Below are 17,696 nucleotides of genomic sequence, written 5' to 3' on the forward strand. Positions count from 1 at the left end.
ATTAAAATGCAGCTCCTGCTTTAGCACAGAAAGAACATACATTACAGTAGCCACTGTTGAATCACCCTGTCTATTCTTTCTTTATCTCTTTTCTGCTCAAACATTGATGGAGGCCTGATTTTTCACTTCCAGAGTCTCATACCCCCTTCAGATTTTATTTATGGTAAAAAATGAAGAATCATCTGGGATGGGGTAATTAATTGGGTAGTTATCAATTTTGAAGTATTCTTGGAAAAGGAGTTTGAGCGTCTGGGACAATAAAGAGGAAGTGGGGGAGAGGGACATGAGAAATAGAATGACTTTAAGTAAATATAATCATGCATAAAATATTTTAATAGAAGGCTAAAGGGACAAATATACCCTGTTCTCACTTTACATTTTCTTTAAGAGTTGTGACAGAGATTTCTGGTTTTCATTCTCATTATTTCTCCCTTATAAACACATCTCCTGCCTGTTGAATGTGGCAATGTGCCCAGCTAAAAAACCACGTGACCCAGCCTCTTCATCTCCTTCTTATTTCTATGAGCCTACAATTTTTGCCATATGGTTAGACTTTCTGACCACCAGTGACTGTAGAGAATGGAAGCTACATGCAAAGGGTGGAGGGGGAAACAGGTAGAAGAAATCTGAGATGCTGATGCTCTGCTCTGTGCCTTTTGGGCACACCCGTTATTCCAGCCACTGAGAGGTGACCAGCTTTACTCAAGTATTTCTCTCTTCCTGATCCACAGAATGTCTTGTCATTTGCCGTCACGTGGACACTAGTAGGAACTTCTTTGACTCTCAAGAAAGTACATAAGGCGAGTTAACACATCTTAGGACCACTAAGTTCCCTTACCAATGGGGAATGGGAGACAATGGGCCCATGCTTCACTTTTTCTCTCTGTCACAAGGTCCTGAGATGTATTTCATAAAGATTCTTTGACAGCCCATGGGCTACTTCAATAGGTCATTCACTATGGTGTATAACAGGGGTCCCCAAACTACGGCCCCCTGAGGCCATTTATCCGGCCCTCGCCGCACTTCTGGAAGAAGCACCTCTTTCATTGGTGGTCATTGAGAGGAGCACATTGACCATCTCATTAGCCAAAAGCAAACTCACAATTCCCATTGAAATACTGGTCAGTTTGTTGATTTAAATTTACTTGTTCTTTATTTTAAATATTGTATTTGTTACTGTTTTGTTTTTTTAGTTTAAAATAAGATATGTGCAGTGTGCATAGGGATTTGTTCATAGTTTTTTTTATAGTCTGGCCCTCCAACGGTCTGAGGGACAGTGAACTGGCCCCCTGTGTAAAAAGTTTGGGGACCGCTGGTGTATAATAATAGAATAAAGCAACATCATGTTGGCATTCCCTTCTCCTCACGTACATGTCCTCTGTACTTCTCTCCTGCCCACAAATAAACTACTTATATTCTAGCCTTTTCCTCAGACTGCTCTTTCATAACTGGTAAAATCAAAAGTAATGAAATAGTCCTGGATTGCCTAACTCAGAACTTTTTTTTTTTTTTTTTTTTTTTTTTTCCATTTTTCCAAAGCTGGAAACGGGGAGGCAATCAGACAGACTCCCGCATGTGCCCGACCGGGATCCACCCAGCATGCTCACCAGGGGGCGATGTTCTGCTCCTCTGGGGCGTTGTGCTGTTGCATCCAGAGCCATTCTAGCACCTGAGGCAGAGGCCACAGAGCCATCCCCAGCGCCCGGGCCATCTTTGCTCCAATGGAGCCTCAGCTGCGGGAGGGGAAGAGAAAGACAGAGAGGAAGGAGAGGGGGAGGGGTGGAGAAGCAGATGGGTGCTTCTCCTGTGTGCCCTGGCCGGGAATCGAACCCGGGACTCCTGCACGCCAGGCCAACGCTCTACCGCTGAGCCAGCTGGCCATGGCCAACTTTTCTTTTTTTAACAAGAGAGTTGTCAGCCTAAGAATTTTTATTTGGTTCTTTTGATTTTTAATGTTATTTTAGAATAGTTTTAGTTTCATGGCAAAGTTGAGGAGGTACAGAGATTTCCCGTATATTCCCTGCCCTCCCCACATGCATAGCCTCTTCCATTAACGGCATCCTTCACTAGAATGGGACATTTGTTACCACTGATTTACCCACATTGACACGTCATAATCACCCATGGTTCACAGTTATAGCCTTGGTGTTGTACATTCTATGATTTTAAACAAATGTATAATGATATGTATATACCATTGTAGTATCATAAGGGGTATTTTCAGTACCTTATAAATTCTCCATGCTCCACCTACTCATTCCCCTGACTCTTGCCCTTGCAACCCCTGATCTTTTATTATTTTCTTTTTTGCCTTTTCTAGAATATCATGTACTTGGAATCACAGATTGTGTATCCTTTTCAGATTGGCTTCTTTTACTTAGCAAGACACATTTAAAACTCTTCCATATTTTAATTGATTAATATCTCACCACAGTTTTGAAAATTATGAATAAATCTGCTATAAACCTTTGTGTGCAGATTTTTGAGTAGACTTTTGTTCTTTAATATAATTTTATTATTTAATTTATATTCTCTATTCAGTGAGACATCATATTTGTAGTTTCCTTATATTCTTTACACATGGTTTTCTTTAGTTCTTTGAACATATTTTAAATTGCTTATTTAAGGTTCATCTACTGAATATAATTTCTGGGTTTCATGAGGACAATTTCTATTGACTGGTTTTTTTGTACACAGGCCATTCATCCCTGTTTCTTCACCTTTCTTGTAATTATTTTTGTTGAAAATTGAAAACAAAAATCCACTTTCAAATATATTTAAATAATAGAATGGAACAACTCTGGATGGAAATCAGATTTCCCTTTACCTTCTCCAGGTTTTGTTGTTACTACTGTTTGTTATTATCGTAGGTTTTTTTTTATTTAATACTTTCCTTAACTAATTCTGTCATACCTGTATTTTTTTCATGTGTGGCCACTGAAACAGCTACATGGTTAGCTTCTTAGCTAGCCTATTAAACAAATTGCACTGAGAGCTCCTTAAATGTATTAAACCAATAATTTTCTGGGGAAAAGCTGTTTTTACTGGTTGGGTTCTGAGTACAGTGAAGTAAAGAAAAATCATGCAAGTTAGGGTTTCCAGGGAACTTCCAGACAAGTAACAATGACAATTCTGTAGGTATGGGACTTTTGAGGTGGTCCAATTCTGTTCTGATCATGCCAGGGGCTGCTAGATTGTTGGCTTTTATACCTAAACTGATTGTGAAGACTTACGTGTTCAAGGAATCTGTGGATCTGGAGAGAGTGATGGGAAAATGATAAAAATGCCACAAAGTTTCCTATTCTTACAATGATTCAGTGATTTTTTTTCTTAAACACTCAGATTGTTGTAAAACTTTAGTTAATTTTCAAAATTCTGAAAATATTGCTTTGGTTATTTTTGCCAGTGCTCTCACTATTTTTATAAAAGAATAAAGTATTAGAGGTTCTTACTCTGTTATTCCTGTTGATGTTACACCCAGAATTTGGTATTAATTTAAGAAAGAAAAGGAAATTAAGATATTCTAAGATGAAGTAAAACTAAGAGAATTTGCCATTGAACAGACATTAAACATTTCTTTTCCTCTTGAGTTATCTAAATTATTTTGATGTCTATAGAGGAAACATGTAAAACAAACAACTATATCATGATTGTGGGAGGGCAAAGACATGTAAAGGATGGTAATGTTACTACATTTTACTCAAACTGGTAAAATAATAACAACAGTAGACTCTGAAAAGGTGTATATCTATAATGTAATACTTAGGACCATCACTAAAACAAATATAATAATATAAGTAAAAAACCATGGTACATAAATCAAAATCGAATTATAAAATTATTTAAGTATTCCACAAAAAGATAGGAAAAAGAAATCAGTGAAACAAAAACAAAAGTAACAAATAAAGAAGAAAAAGTCATATAAAGCACTATATTAATAATTATACATAAAAGGTTTAAATACTCTAATTAAAAGACAAAGGTTGTTAGGGTGGATTTTAAAAAATGACCTAGTAATATGTTTTCTACAAGAAATTTACTTCAAATATAATACTATAGGTATACTAAAAGTAAAGGAATAGAAAAAGACATATCATGCAAATATTGAAAAGAAAGCAGTTGTTTCTATATTAATATTATGTGAAGTGACTTCGGAACAAAGAAAATTACCAAGAATATTAATTAATAAAGAAATTACTAAGAATATAGCGATTAATTAATCACTATACCAAGAAGACATAATAATCCTAATTATATATGCATCAAACAACAGCATTGATAATTATGCAAAACTGATAGAACTGAAAGGAAAAGTAGACAAACACAATTATAGTTGTAAATTTCAACATCCCTCTTTCTGCCACTGGTAAAACAATAAGACAGAAAAATCACTAAGGTTGTAGATGATTTCACAGAATTGATTTGACATTTATAGAACATTTCACCCAAAACAACAGAATACACTTCCTTTTCAAGTGCTAATGGAATATATACTATGATAGACCATGTCCCGGGCCATAAAACAAATCTTAATACATTTTAAAGAATTGAAAGCATACAAATTGTGTTCTTTGACCAGAGTCCAATTAAAGGAGTAATCAATAGCAGAATTATAACGGGCTAATCACCAAACTACTTGTAAACTGAACAGCGTCCTTCTAAATTAATCAGGGGTCAAAAAGCAAATCTCAAGGGGTATTAAAGAATTACACTGAACTGAATGTAAAAGGAAACACAACATCTCAAAATTTGTGATACACAGATGAAGTAGTGCTGAGAAGAAAGTTTATAGTAGTAAATGACTAAATTAAAAGAGAAAAGTTTCAAATCAATAACCAAAGCTTCTACCTTTAGAAAGAAGAAAAAAGAGCAAATATATATATTTAAAAAACAAAGAAGGTAGGAAATTAATAAAGAAAAAAGCAGAGATCAATTAATGGAAATACTAAAACAATAGCCAAAATCAAAACAAACAGCTTGATTCTTAGAAAATATCAATAAAATTGACACTACTTTAACAATATTGACAAAGAACAAAGACATAATTTACCAATACTAAGAATGAAACAGGATATATTATAGCAGTCTGCAGATTGTAAAAGGATAATAAGGAAATAATCTGAAGAACTCTACATATAAATGTTTGACAACTTGGATGAACTTAGATAATTAATTTCTCAGAAACTAAAAACTACTACAACACAGTCAACATGCAACAAGTAACTTGAATAGTTCTAGAACTATTGATAAAATTAAATTTTGTTATTTAAAATCTTCTGGAAAAAAATCTTGTAATAACTATATATGTTCCCAGGTGGGTACTGGAAATATAATGGGGGACACTTTGTAAAGTATATGATTGTCTAAACACTATGCTGTACATCTGAAACCAATACTAAAGAATTTTGAATGTAAACTCTAATTGAAAAAAAAAAAAGCTCCCTAGGTGAAAAATAAAATCATATCTTAAAAAGGATTCTCCAGGCCCAGATCATTTCACTGAAGGATTTTACTAAACTTTTATAGAAGAATTAGCACAAGTTCTACACAACATCTTCTGGGAAGTGGAAAAGAAGGAAACATTTCTTAATTCATTTTGTAAAGCTAGTTTCTATAACCTGATGCCAAAACCAGACATAGGTACTATATAAAAAGTTTTAAAGCAGAGTTTAATAATGATACTAATAACTGTTTCTTTGAAAATATGTATGTATATCTAAGTATGCTATGTATTCTAATTTGGTAATTTTGATTAAGAAAAAAGTAATATTATATAAACAATTGATTTATGAAAAGAGATATAATTACAGATGTGAGAGATATTTAAATATACCAAGAAATATTCTGAGCATATTTAAGACAAAATATTAATTATACTACACAAGAATTGTCAAGATAAGGTTAAATTACCAAAATAATAAATCATAAGTAAAGATATGAAATAATAATAATAATGATGACAAGAAGACAAATAATACAAATAAATAATACAATAATTAATACATAAATAATAATACAAGAATAAACTATGTGCTTCACATACTCACAACTATATACCTACTTTTGTCCACCCCTGTATTATATGGAAATTTTAATGAAATATATAAAAATATATAAAAATATTTTAAATATATATTTGTATATTAGTTTTATACATAAATATATTATAAACATACAATTATTATATAAGATATGTTTTAAATATGTATATTTATATATATACAAAAACTGATTCAAGGAAAATTGAATATTTTCACTAAATTAATACAAAGGAAGGACACTGAAAATCTGTCAACTCTGGATTTCCAATCCTGATAATGATGAATACATAGTATAAATCACTTATCTGTTGTAATAAAAACCTCTGAAAAATGTAGATGAAATACTTTTAAAATATACCTGTAGGCATTGGAGATCCAGTAAGACACTGAGAACTTATCAAACCAAAACATAAGAGAAGTCAGAAATATGGAGAGGTGAGTCCAGCTTCAGGGCTACTTTTATTTTAGTGTGTATACTGATACCGGATTCAGGGAGCTAGAATAAAAACAAAGAATGCCAAATAATTAGAAACTAAAAATAACTATTTTAAAACTTTTATGCAAATGCTAGAATTGAACAATATACTTACCATGATTGAGAACTCAATGTACAGATTAAATAGCATATGAGGTACACAGTTAAAAAGAAAATAGAAAACTAGTGAATAGGTCAGATGGAAAAAGACATAAATGCGCACAGAGAAACAAACTGAAAGAAAATATAGAAGAGAGAATGTGAAACATAAAATGAGAGGTTCTAACATACATGCTAGAAAATATCCACAAGAAAAGTAGGGTTTGAGAAAAAATATATAATATTTGAAGAGGCAATTTTCAAAGTAGAAACACAGATTACAAATGAATCCCCATAAGTCCCAAGTAAAACAAATTAGAGAACATTATACCTATTATTGTAAAACTACTGTAAACTAAAGATAAAGAACAAGATCTTAAAAGCAGTTGAACAAGACTTACTTTCAAAGGGCCCACAATTTGACAACAGACCTCACAAAAGAAACAATGGATGCCAGGTAACATTGAAATGATGTCTTCAGTGCTGGAAAATGAAAAGATTAACCTAGAATTTTATAACTAATGAAATTATTCTTCTGAAAGAAAGACATTTTCAGAATAATAGTAAAACATAAGCTCATGTATAATAGCAACATACAAAAAGAAATTTTAAAAGATATTTTTAGGAAGATATGAAATGATTCAATGTATGAAGAAAAGAGATAAAAGTATAAAAGGTAAATATATGGGTACATCTAAATGAATATTGAGTGTAAAAATAAAATGAATAATACATTTTAGGGTTTTACACACACACAAAATATATAAAAATTGCAGCTTATAAGATATGAGGGCCCTGGTTGTTTGGCTCAGTGGTAAAGTGTTGGCCCAGCATGTGGATGACCAGGGTTTGATTCCCAGTCAAGGCACACAGGAGAAGGGCCCACTGCTTCTCTACCCCTCCCCTTCTCTTCCCCCCCCACTGTTCCCCTCCTGCAGCCTCCACTCAGTTGAAGTGAATTGGCCCCAGGCACTGAGGATGGCTCCATGGCCTCTGCTTCGGGTTCTGGGAGGAGCTTGGTTGCTAAGAAACAGAGCAATGCACCAGATGGATGGAGCATCACCGGCTAAGGGGCTTGGTGGTGGATTCCAGTTGGGGCGCTTGCCAGAGTCATTCTCTACCTCCTCTCCTTTTACTGAATAATAATAATAATAATAAAATATATGAGAATGGGAAATGTAGTTTGAGTGTCCTTAGGCCCTTGAAATGCATGGAAAAAGATTGAAGTACCATCTTATGTCAGCTTTTTATATGTCAATAACTTATGCTACAATCTATTGTGTTATCACTTAAAAATATTTTATTTATTGATTTTTTAGAGAGAAAGGAGTGAGAGAGAGAGACAGAGAGAGAGAGAAGGGGGAGGAGCAGGAAGCATCAACTCCCATATGTGCCTTGACCAGGCAAGCCCAAGGTTTCGAACCGGCGACCTCAGTGTTCCAGGTCGATGCTTTATCCCACTGCGCCACCACAGGTCAGGCTGTGTTATCACTTAAAATAAATATCAAAAGTAAACTATACCAAAGTAACAGAAGGAAGAAATAAATAGTTCTTTAAAACTTTAATTAATCTAAAATTAGGCAAAATATGAAAAATTCAAAGTTGAACACACATAGCAAATAGTATTCCATTTTAACACACTTTTATAAATTAAATGATAGAGCCAAGCAGTGAGTAAAACAGGAAGAAGATAGAATATAGAGTATTTTAACAGCACAATGAACAAAAATGATGTGACTGATGCAGATGTAAAATATTGCATCCAAATCTGCAGAATACAAATTCATGTGAGATGCACATGTAACAATAACTAAAAAAGATCCTTTGCATGGAAAGTATAAATGAATTTCGGAGGATTGTAGCCATGCTATATTTTCTGACCACTGAGCAAGTTAAGCAAGAAAACAAAAACAAAAAGATAAATAGTAATTTCCATATGTTTGGAAATTAGGAAGTATAATTCTAAATAGATTTTGAGTCAAAAAAGAAATTATAGATAAAATTTAAGAAATAATGAGTGACAATGAAAATACAACTCACAGATTGCAGCTAAGAAAATTTAGAGAAAGAGTTATAGATTCTGTAGATGCATATAGTAGAAGATAAAATTAAAAAGTAATCTGAGCATCCATCTACAGAAACTAGGGTATAAAAAGAATGTGGGACACAAAAAATGTAGAAAAATGAAAACTTATAAAAACAGCAGAAATTAACGTAGGTAGAAGATAGTAGAGGTAGGATATATGGTGACGAACAGAGACTTGACTCAGGGTGGTGAACACACAATGCCATACACAGATGATGTAGTAGAATTGTGCACCTGCAACCTGTATAATCTTATTAGCTAATGTTACCTCAATAAATTCAATAAAAATGTTTAAAATTTATACTTTAAAAAGTAGAAAAAAGAACACATAAAATAAAGCCTAATTATAATTCTTTGAAATATTTTGAAATGTTTTCAAAATTGATAAATTTCAAAATAAAACTAGTGAAAGAGAGAGGAGAGAGAGAGAATAATCAAAATTAGGACTGTAAAAAAATATTGGCACACATCTTACAAATAATATTGTACTTATGCTATGAATAACAATGCGAGACATTTGAAAATATAATATTAAATGAGCAAATTTTTAGGAAAATTTTTTCTTACAAAAATAAGAATAAAAAGAAATAAAAAATTTAAGTGTACCTAACTCTTAAAAATGATTTCCTTATTAAAAGTCTACTATAGAAAATGAAATACACTCCATGGCTAGATGTCTTCAGGAATGAATTCCACTTTTATGTGGTATGCATAACCTCTCTACAACAACTAAAAAATAATTACAGAAAAGTAAAGCTATATTATTATAATCATAAAAATCTGAAAGAATCAGGTAAATTACTGGAATTAATAATTGAGTATAACAAAAATTAAAAAACAACTATATTTCTGTATACTAGCCTCAAAAATTTACAGGAAAATGAAATACATCACAAGGTACCATTTCAATGTATCGAGTTATTTACAGTAATTGTAATGGAACATTTAATTTAAGTATGTGTAAGGAAATGTGAACCATTATATACTATTTGTATTAATGTGAATATTTATATATTTATTATATATTTATCAATTTGTCAGTTTCTATCAAAATTCCCATAGACTGGGATTTAGAAATTCCACTTTTCAAGCATGTACTCTTGAACAATACTTGCAAAGCACACAAAAAAGCAGATAAAAGGACATTCATTGTAGCACTTTTATTTTTGTAATTGAGTAAAATTGGGTTAAAAGATTCTAATAAGCTTCAATAATCAAATATTTATATAAATGATATAATGTTATCCATGTTATAAAAAGCTATTTAGAAATTCAAGAAAGGTAGATTTATAAAAACTGAAATAGAAATATCTTCACAAAAATTATTAAGAGGAAAACCTAAATAATAAAGCAATGTTAGGTACTATCCTATTTATGCAAAGTAAATAATTTATTTATATATTAAATACACATATGTGAATATGTATTTTATGTAATTGAATAAGACAGGGTCAGGAAGGTTCACATAAGTTATAACAATAGCAACTTGAATTAGTTCTATGGAGAGGAGTGTGGTTGGGGATATGTGAAGTGAGAATTTTACTCTTTTTGTCAGTCTAGCTACATATTTTTTTAATTTATAAAACAAATAGGTATTTTTCCATTGTTCATATAAATTACAAATATGCTATAACTTATTTGTATATGTTATATGAGTTTGTGGTTTTATCAGCCCCTCTATGAGATTTATTTTTCAAGATGCACATTGATACTTTTGTGTTTCCTAATAAATCATCTGTGGTATTAACTGATAAAATTTTAACCAGAAATATTAATTTTATAGAAAGTCTACTAGGAACAATTAAAGTAGTAATAAAAGTAGTTAAGAGTTGTAGTAACATAGCAAGACATGAAGCACAAAGGTCTGCCTTTCAGCTGAATTTAGCATTGGAGAACATTTAAAATATTAAGATTTATAGATTACACTTAGAAAGATCCCCATCTTATATTTTGAGGCAAAAAAAAATAACACTATATTCCACCTGATATTTATTGTGAAATTGGAGACCTGCCCCGGAATATTCTATCCTCCACTTTTATTCCCTTATTATTCTGGCTGCATGGAGAGAGTATTGACTTCTGTTCTAAGCATGTCTTTCTTAGTGGGACTCCCCTTCTGGACTCTAGGGACATTGAGCAACTAGTTTGTGTGCCAGCAGTTCTGTATTTTTGGATGATGAAAATTGATTTTTCTCCTTTTAGCAGGTGCAGTCTTTGAGTGAGCGTCTCCCCTCACGACCTGCGCAGATTATGCCGTCAATAGCAGGAGAGGGGATGAGGAGGAACGTTTGGAACATTCAGCACACAGCACCAAGGGGCCTGCTGGAGCCTTGCAGCTTCACGGGTGCACTGGAAAAAAGGTAATAATAAACCTACTTTAGAACTGCTTCCTTCTTGGTATTTCCTGGATGAGTTCAGTATCTGTATGCATTTCTGGGAAAATCTAAATGAAAAGACCTCATGCCAGGCTTATTATGGTCTATGCAGTTCTGAATAAATTATTCTTATTAAACCTAAGCAATGAGAAGACTCTTTTTAAGGAAAAATATAATAATTATAAGAGATCTCAATGTGGCTTAAAATAGATTTATTTTAATGACACCTATATATTTTTTTCAAACATGAGTAAGTCTTGTGCTTACAACTGTTTTGCAACTAGGCAAATCTAGCTACAGAGATGAGACTCTTTGGTACACATTGGAAAACCTCAAAGATTTTGCATTAGGAAATAAACGCAAAAGTAGATTTTGTGCTTGCATATAGAATAAATATAAAGGTTTGAGTCTAGAAACAAGATAACCAGTTAGAAAGTTATCCCAAGTTCCTCGGTCTAAGCTGTTGAATGTCTGAATGACTGTGTGGTAGCTGTGGGAGCAGGGGGTGGGTAAATGTAGGTAGTAAAACAGGAGTCTTTCTAAAACTGTGAGAAACCTCAAGAGACAAATCTTCTAAGTTTCTTGGTACTGCAGATACCTGCTCTTAAATCACGATATTGGCATCTAGAAATATAAGTTTGTGTCAGTTGCTTAGACCATGGCAGACTGGGAGAAAAAGAATATAGTTGGAGGGTAGGGTCCCCAGGCTGGCTTAAATAGAAATGAAGCCATTCAGGAATGAATACACAAGATAGGCAGACAGTCTACCCAGACAATTTGTGAGATAGTTTCCAGGAGAAGTCATACGAACTCTGGACAATCAGAAAGGTGGGTTCTGTAGGGATCATCCTTGATTCTGTGGTGCTCTAGATTAATTTTCCTCCTTCAAGTACTCAGCTATTGCATGGGCCATAAATAGTAGCTTGTTTCCTTGCCAGAGAAGGTAAATGAGAATGAGGTAGAGATGGAACACTTTTCAATAATTCAGATAATTACATAATGCAGAGGAAGTCTAGAAGGATGGAGGGAAATCTATAGGATTAAAGGCCAAGAAAAGGATTCAGAAAGGTCACACGAAAGCAAAATCAGAATCATATTCAGAAGATAAAATGCAGAGGGTATAGAAAGAACCTTGAAGATGTCTATTTTCAATTCATGTGGGACAACTGTATTTATGAGTAAAAATCAGCCTCAATGTCTAACCTGAATTCTATTGGATGAATGATGGTGCATGCCCTAGAGCAGGACTTGTATGGAAAAGTGTTTAGGTCATTAAAGTTATGCAAAGGATGATATTCTGGTAAATTGACTCAGAGCTCTGAAGATAACTTTGAAAAAGAAAAAAAATTGGCCAGCAAACCTTAAAGAAAAGAGAGTAAAGATGAGCACAAGTGGTGTTCTCAAAAGAGTAGTATACAAGGTCTCCAGGATTTTCCTGTGTGAATAATATGGTCTTTCTATGTTACTGAGTGTGGGTTATAAACAAGTAAGTTAAAAACTTGTTACACTGGTATGCTGGCCAGTTGGCTCAGCAGTAGAGTGTCGGCCCTGTGTGTAGAAGTCCTGGGTTCAATTTCCGGTCAGGGTACACAGAAGAAGTGCCCATCTGCTTCTCTACCCTTAACCCTCTCCTTCTTTTCTATCTCTCTCTTCCCCTCCTGCAGTCAAGGCTCCATTGGAGCAAAGTTGGCCTGGGTGTTGAGGATGGCTTCATGGCCTCCACCTCAGGCACTAGAATGGCTCCGGCCGAAACAGAGCAATGCCCAAAATGGGCAGAGCATCGTCCCCTGGTGGGCATGCTGGGTGGATCCCAGTTGGGCACATGTGGGAATCTGTCTGATTGCCTCCCCGCTTCTAACTTTGGAAAAATACAAAAAAAATTAAAAAGTAAAAACTTATTATAATGACTAAAACCATATACTGGGTGTGTAATTTGTGATTGGAATACAGAAATGCAAAAACAAATCTGGCTGTAACTTATGTAATAAGTCTTTTTGGTATTAATTGATTTCTGAATGAATCTTTTTGGAATTTGACGTATTGCAAAAAAATATGTATGTGGATATATATAAAATATATAACAATAAGTAATATATTATTCATAAATATATATGAAGTTCATGGTCCAACATATGAAGTATGGTTCATATTTCTAGATATCACATTTGAGGAATACTTTGCAAAAACTAGCAGTCATTCAGAGGAGCTCTAACAGAAAAATGCCTGTCTGACAGTCACTTAATGACTCAAGAGGTGAGATAATAAACCCAGACAAGAAAATTTCTTCATGTTGCATATTTAATCTTTCAAATATACTGCTCACAAAAATTAGGGGATATTTCAAAATGAACATGAAGCGGTAAAATATCCCCTAATTTTTGTGAGCTATTTGGAGAGCTGTTGTACTGAGGAAGGACTAGCCCTCTTTACCATACCAAAGGGCAAAACTCAAACCAACAGGTTAAATGTCCATGGAGATGGATTTAGCTAAGTATTAAGCAAAGCTTTCTTTGTCACAAAAAATCCTTCCCCACCTTGAAACAGCCTTTCTGTGAGGCAGGAGTGTTTTAGCCAGCTGAAGTAACCAAGCTGAGTTTGGGTGACAACTGCCAGATAATGCAGGGAATTTATTTATTAAATGGAAAATTGGACTAGATTAGTCTTGAGGTTCCAAACAACTCTAGAATTTTATCATTATATAAAAATAAGATATGACTAAGACTGAGGCAGTTCTTCCTATGTGGTTTACAAGTTGTCTATGAAAGTAAACTGTCAGGGGAAATTACAGAAAATACCTTCAACTAGAGCAAGGTTAGATGATGGCCTATAATTCCAAATGTGAGATTTTGAAAGTTATAATAATTTATTTAAACAAACAAGATGATGGATAGATATAGAGATGGCTCTAGGTATAGATATGGATCAATATAGTTACTCATGACTTTAGAAACCTTTTTTGTATGCTCTCAAATATCTAGCTATTATAAGGCATCTTCCAGTGAGCAGTTCTAAAAGTGGCACGTGAGGAGTTAATCTTTTGTCCTCAAAGCTCAGAGGAATGTTTATCAACTCAGAGCAGGCCTCCTTTCTTCCTTTTAGTGAGTTAAGTCTGCCTTTGCTTTGTTTGACGCTGCCCATTTGAGGAAAGCTTATCCCTGACCTTCTGCCAGAGAGACTGATGACAAGGACGGCTTGCACTAACCTTGACATTCGCCAGGGTAAATGGCTTTTTCCACAAGTAGTCGGCAAACAAGGAGAGCCAGTCAAGAGCTAATGAATCTGTACCTGGAAGAAACTGAACAACAATTGTGCTTTTAAAGAAGGAAAGAGTCCTTAGAAGGTGCATGCCCATCTGGTGCTTAAAGGTTTAGGGAAAACTAACTGCCAGTGTAGTTAGAAACAAATGAATAAATAGATAGATGATGATGATGATGAAGATAGATGATAGATGATAGATAGATAGATAGATAGATAGATAGATAGATAGATAGATAGATAGATATAGATGATAGATAGATAGATAGATAGATAGATAGATAGATAGATAGATAGATAGATAGATAGAAAGATAGATAGATAATGATAGATTCAACCCCTTGTCTTAAAATGAGGGGTTATTTTTAAGTTTGACCTTCTGGTCCTTCCCTCCTGTGAATGAACTCTCAGTGCCATTCTGTAGAGCCCAGGAAAGAAAAAGTGATGCTACACAGTAACCAGGATTCCAAGACACAGTTTGTTTCAGCCTCCGCTTGTGCCACTCAGCCTAAATCCTTCCCCACTGAGTTCAAAGGAAGTTAATTGTGAATCTTATTATTTTTTAAAGACTGGCTCAATTCATCTATTGTACATGCTATTAAAAATTCAAAAACAGCAGTACAGACAGACTCATACTCTCTAAGGGGTTCCGGTGGCCAGATGTAAATTTCACCGGTCAAACTAAAAATTATAGTCCCATAATAGTTTGCATCCAAAGCCCCACTCAGTATCCTATGAATATTGCCCTTATTTCTCTAATATTGATTACTTTATTTTCATTGTGTCTATATATTACAGTCTCTTCTATGTAAGTTTCTCATTACTACAAATTCACTAGGACTATTCTTTACTTTGCACATATATATATATATTTTGTTTTTGGTGTTTTTTTTATTTTTAATTTTTATAATTTTATTTTTTTAATGGGGTGATATCAATAAATCAGGGTACATATATTCAAAGAAAACATGTCCAGGTTATCTTGTCATTCAATTATGATGCATACCCATCACCCAAAGTCAGATTGTCCTCTGTCACCTTCTATCTAGTTTTCTTTGTGCCCCTCCCCAGCCCCTCCCCCTTTCCCTCTTCCTCTTCCCCCACCGCCCCTAACCACCACACTCTTATCAATGTCTCTTAGTCTCGCTTTTATATCCCACCTACGTATGGAATAATGCAGTTCCTGTTTTTTTCTGATTTACTTATTTCACTTCGTATAATGTTATCAAGATCCCACCATTTTGTTGTAAATGATCCGATGTCATCATTTCTTATGGCTGAGTAGTATTCCATAGTGTATATGTGCCATATCTCCTTTATCCAGTCTTCTATTGAAGGGCTTTTTGGTTGTTTCCATGTCTTGGCCACTGTGAACAATGCTGCAATGAACATAGGGCTGCATGTTTCTTTATGTATCAATGTTTCTGAGTTTTTGGGGTATATACTCAGTAGAGGGATTGCTGGGTCATAAGGTAGATCTATTTTCAGTTTTTTGAGGAACCACCATACTTTCTTCCATAATGGTTGTACTATTTTACATTCCCACCAACAGTGAATGAGGGTTCCTTTTTCTCCACAGCCTCTCCAACATTTGCTATTACCTGTCTTGTTAATAATAGCTAATCTAACAGGTGTGAGGTGGTATCTCATTGCAGTTTTGATTTGCATTTCTCTAATAACTAAAGAAGATGAGCATCTTTGCATACATCTGTTGGCCATTTATATTTCTTCCTGGGAGAAGTGTCTGTTCATGTCCTCTTCCCATTTTTTTATTGGATTGTTTGTTTGTTTGTTGTTGAGTTTAATGAGTTCTTTGTATATTTTGGATATTAGGCCCTTATCTGAGCTGTTGTTTGAAAATATCATTTCCCATTTAGTTGGCTGTCTGTTTATTTTGTTATCAGTTTCTCTTGCTGAGCAAAAACTTCTTAGTCTGATGTAGTCCCATTCATTAATTTTTGCCTTCACTTCTCTTGCCTTTGGAGTCAAATTCATAAAATGCTCCTTAAAACCCAGGTCCATGAGTTTAGTACCTATGTCTTCTTCTATGTACTTTATTGTTTCAGGTCTTATGTTTAGATCTTTGATCCATTTTGAGTTAATTTTAGTACAAGGAGACAAACTGTAGTCCAGTTTCATTCTTTTGCATGTGGCTTTCCAGTTTTCCCAGCACTATTTGTTGAAGAGGCTTTCTTTTCTCCATTATGTGTTTTTGGCCCCTTTATCAAAAAATTATTTGACTATATATATGTGGTTTTATTTCTGGGCTTTCTATTCTGTTCCATTGGTCTGAGTGTCTATTTTTCTGCCAATACCATGCTGTTTTGATTGTCATGGCCCTATAATATAGTTTGAAGTCAGGTATTGTAATGCCCCCAGCTTCATTCTTTTTCTTTAGGATTGCTTTAACTATTCGGGGTTTTTTATAGTTCCATATAAATCTGATGATTTTTTGCTCCATTTCTTTAAAAATGTCATTGGAATTTTGATGGGAGTTGCATTAAATTTATATATTGCTTTGGGTAATATGGCCATCTTGATTATATTTATTCTTCCTAACCAAGAACAAGGAATATTCTTCCATCTCATTATATCTTTTTTTATTTCCCTTAACAATGGTTTGTAGTTTTCATTATATAAGTCCTTTACATTCTTTGTTATGTTTATTCCTAGGTATTTTTTTTTTTTATTGCAATCGTGAAGGGGATTATTTTTTTGAGTTTGTTCTCAAATGTTTCATTGTTGGCATATAGAAAGGCTATTGACTTCTGTATGTTAATTTTGTATCCTGCGACCTTACTGTATTGGCTTATTGTTTCTAGTAGTCTTTTTGTGGATTCTTTGGGGTTTTCGATGTATAGGATCATATCATCTGCAAAAAGTGATACCTTTACTTCTTCTTTTCCGATATGGATGCCTCCTTATTTCTTTGTCTTGTCTGATTGCTCTGGCTAGAACCTCTAGCACTACATTAAATAAGAGTGGAGAAAGTGGACAACCCTGTCTTGTTCCTGATTTAAGGGGGAAAGCCTTCAGTTTTGTGCCATTTAATATGATGTTAGCTGATGGTTTATCATATATGGCCTTTATCATGTTGAGATATTTTCCTTCTATACCCATTTTGTTGAGAGTCTTAAACATAAAATTGTGTTGTATTTTATCAAAAGCCTTTTCTGCGTCTATTGATAAGATCATGTGGTTTTTGTTCTTTGTTTTGTTGATATGGTGTATTATGTTAACCATTTTACGTATGTTGAACCATCCTTGAGATTCTGGGATGAATCCCACTTGATCATGATGTATTATTTTTTTTATTATGTTGTTCTATTCGATTTGCTAGTATTTTGTTTAGTATTTTATCATCT

This window comes from Saccopteryx leptura, chromosome 3, assembly GCF_036850995.1.
Source record: "Saccopteryx leptura isolate mSacLep1 chromosome 3, mSacLep1_pri_phased_curated, whole genome shotgun sequence".
Taxonomy (NCBI): domain Eukaryota; kingdom Metazoa; phylum Chordata; class Mammalia; order Chiroptera; family Emballonuridae; genus Saccopteryx; species Saccopteryx leptura.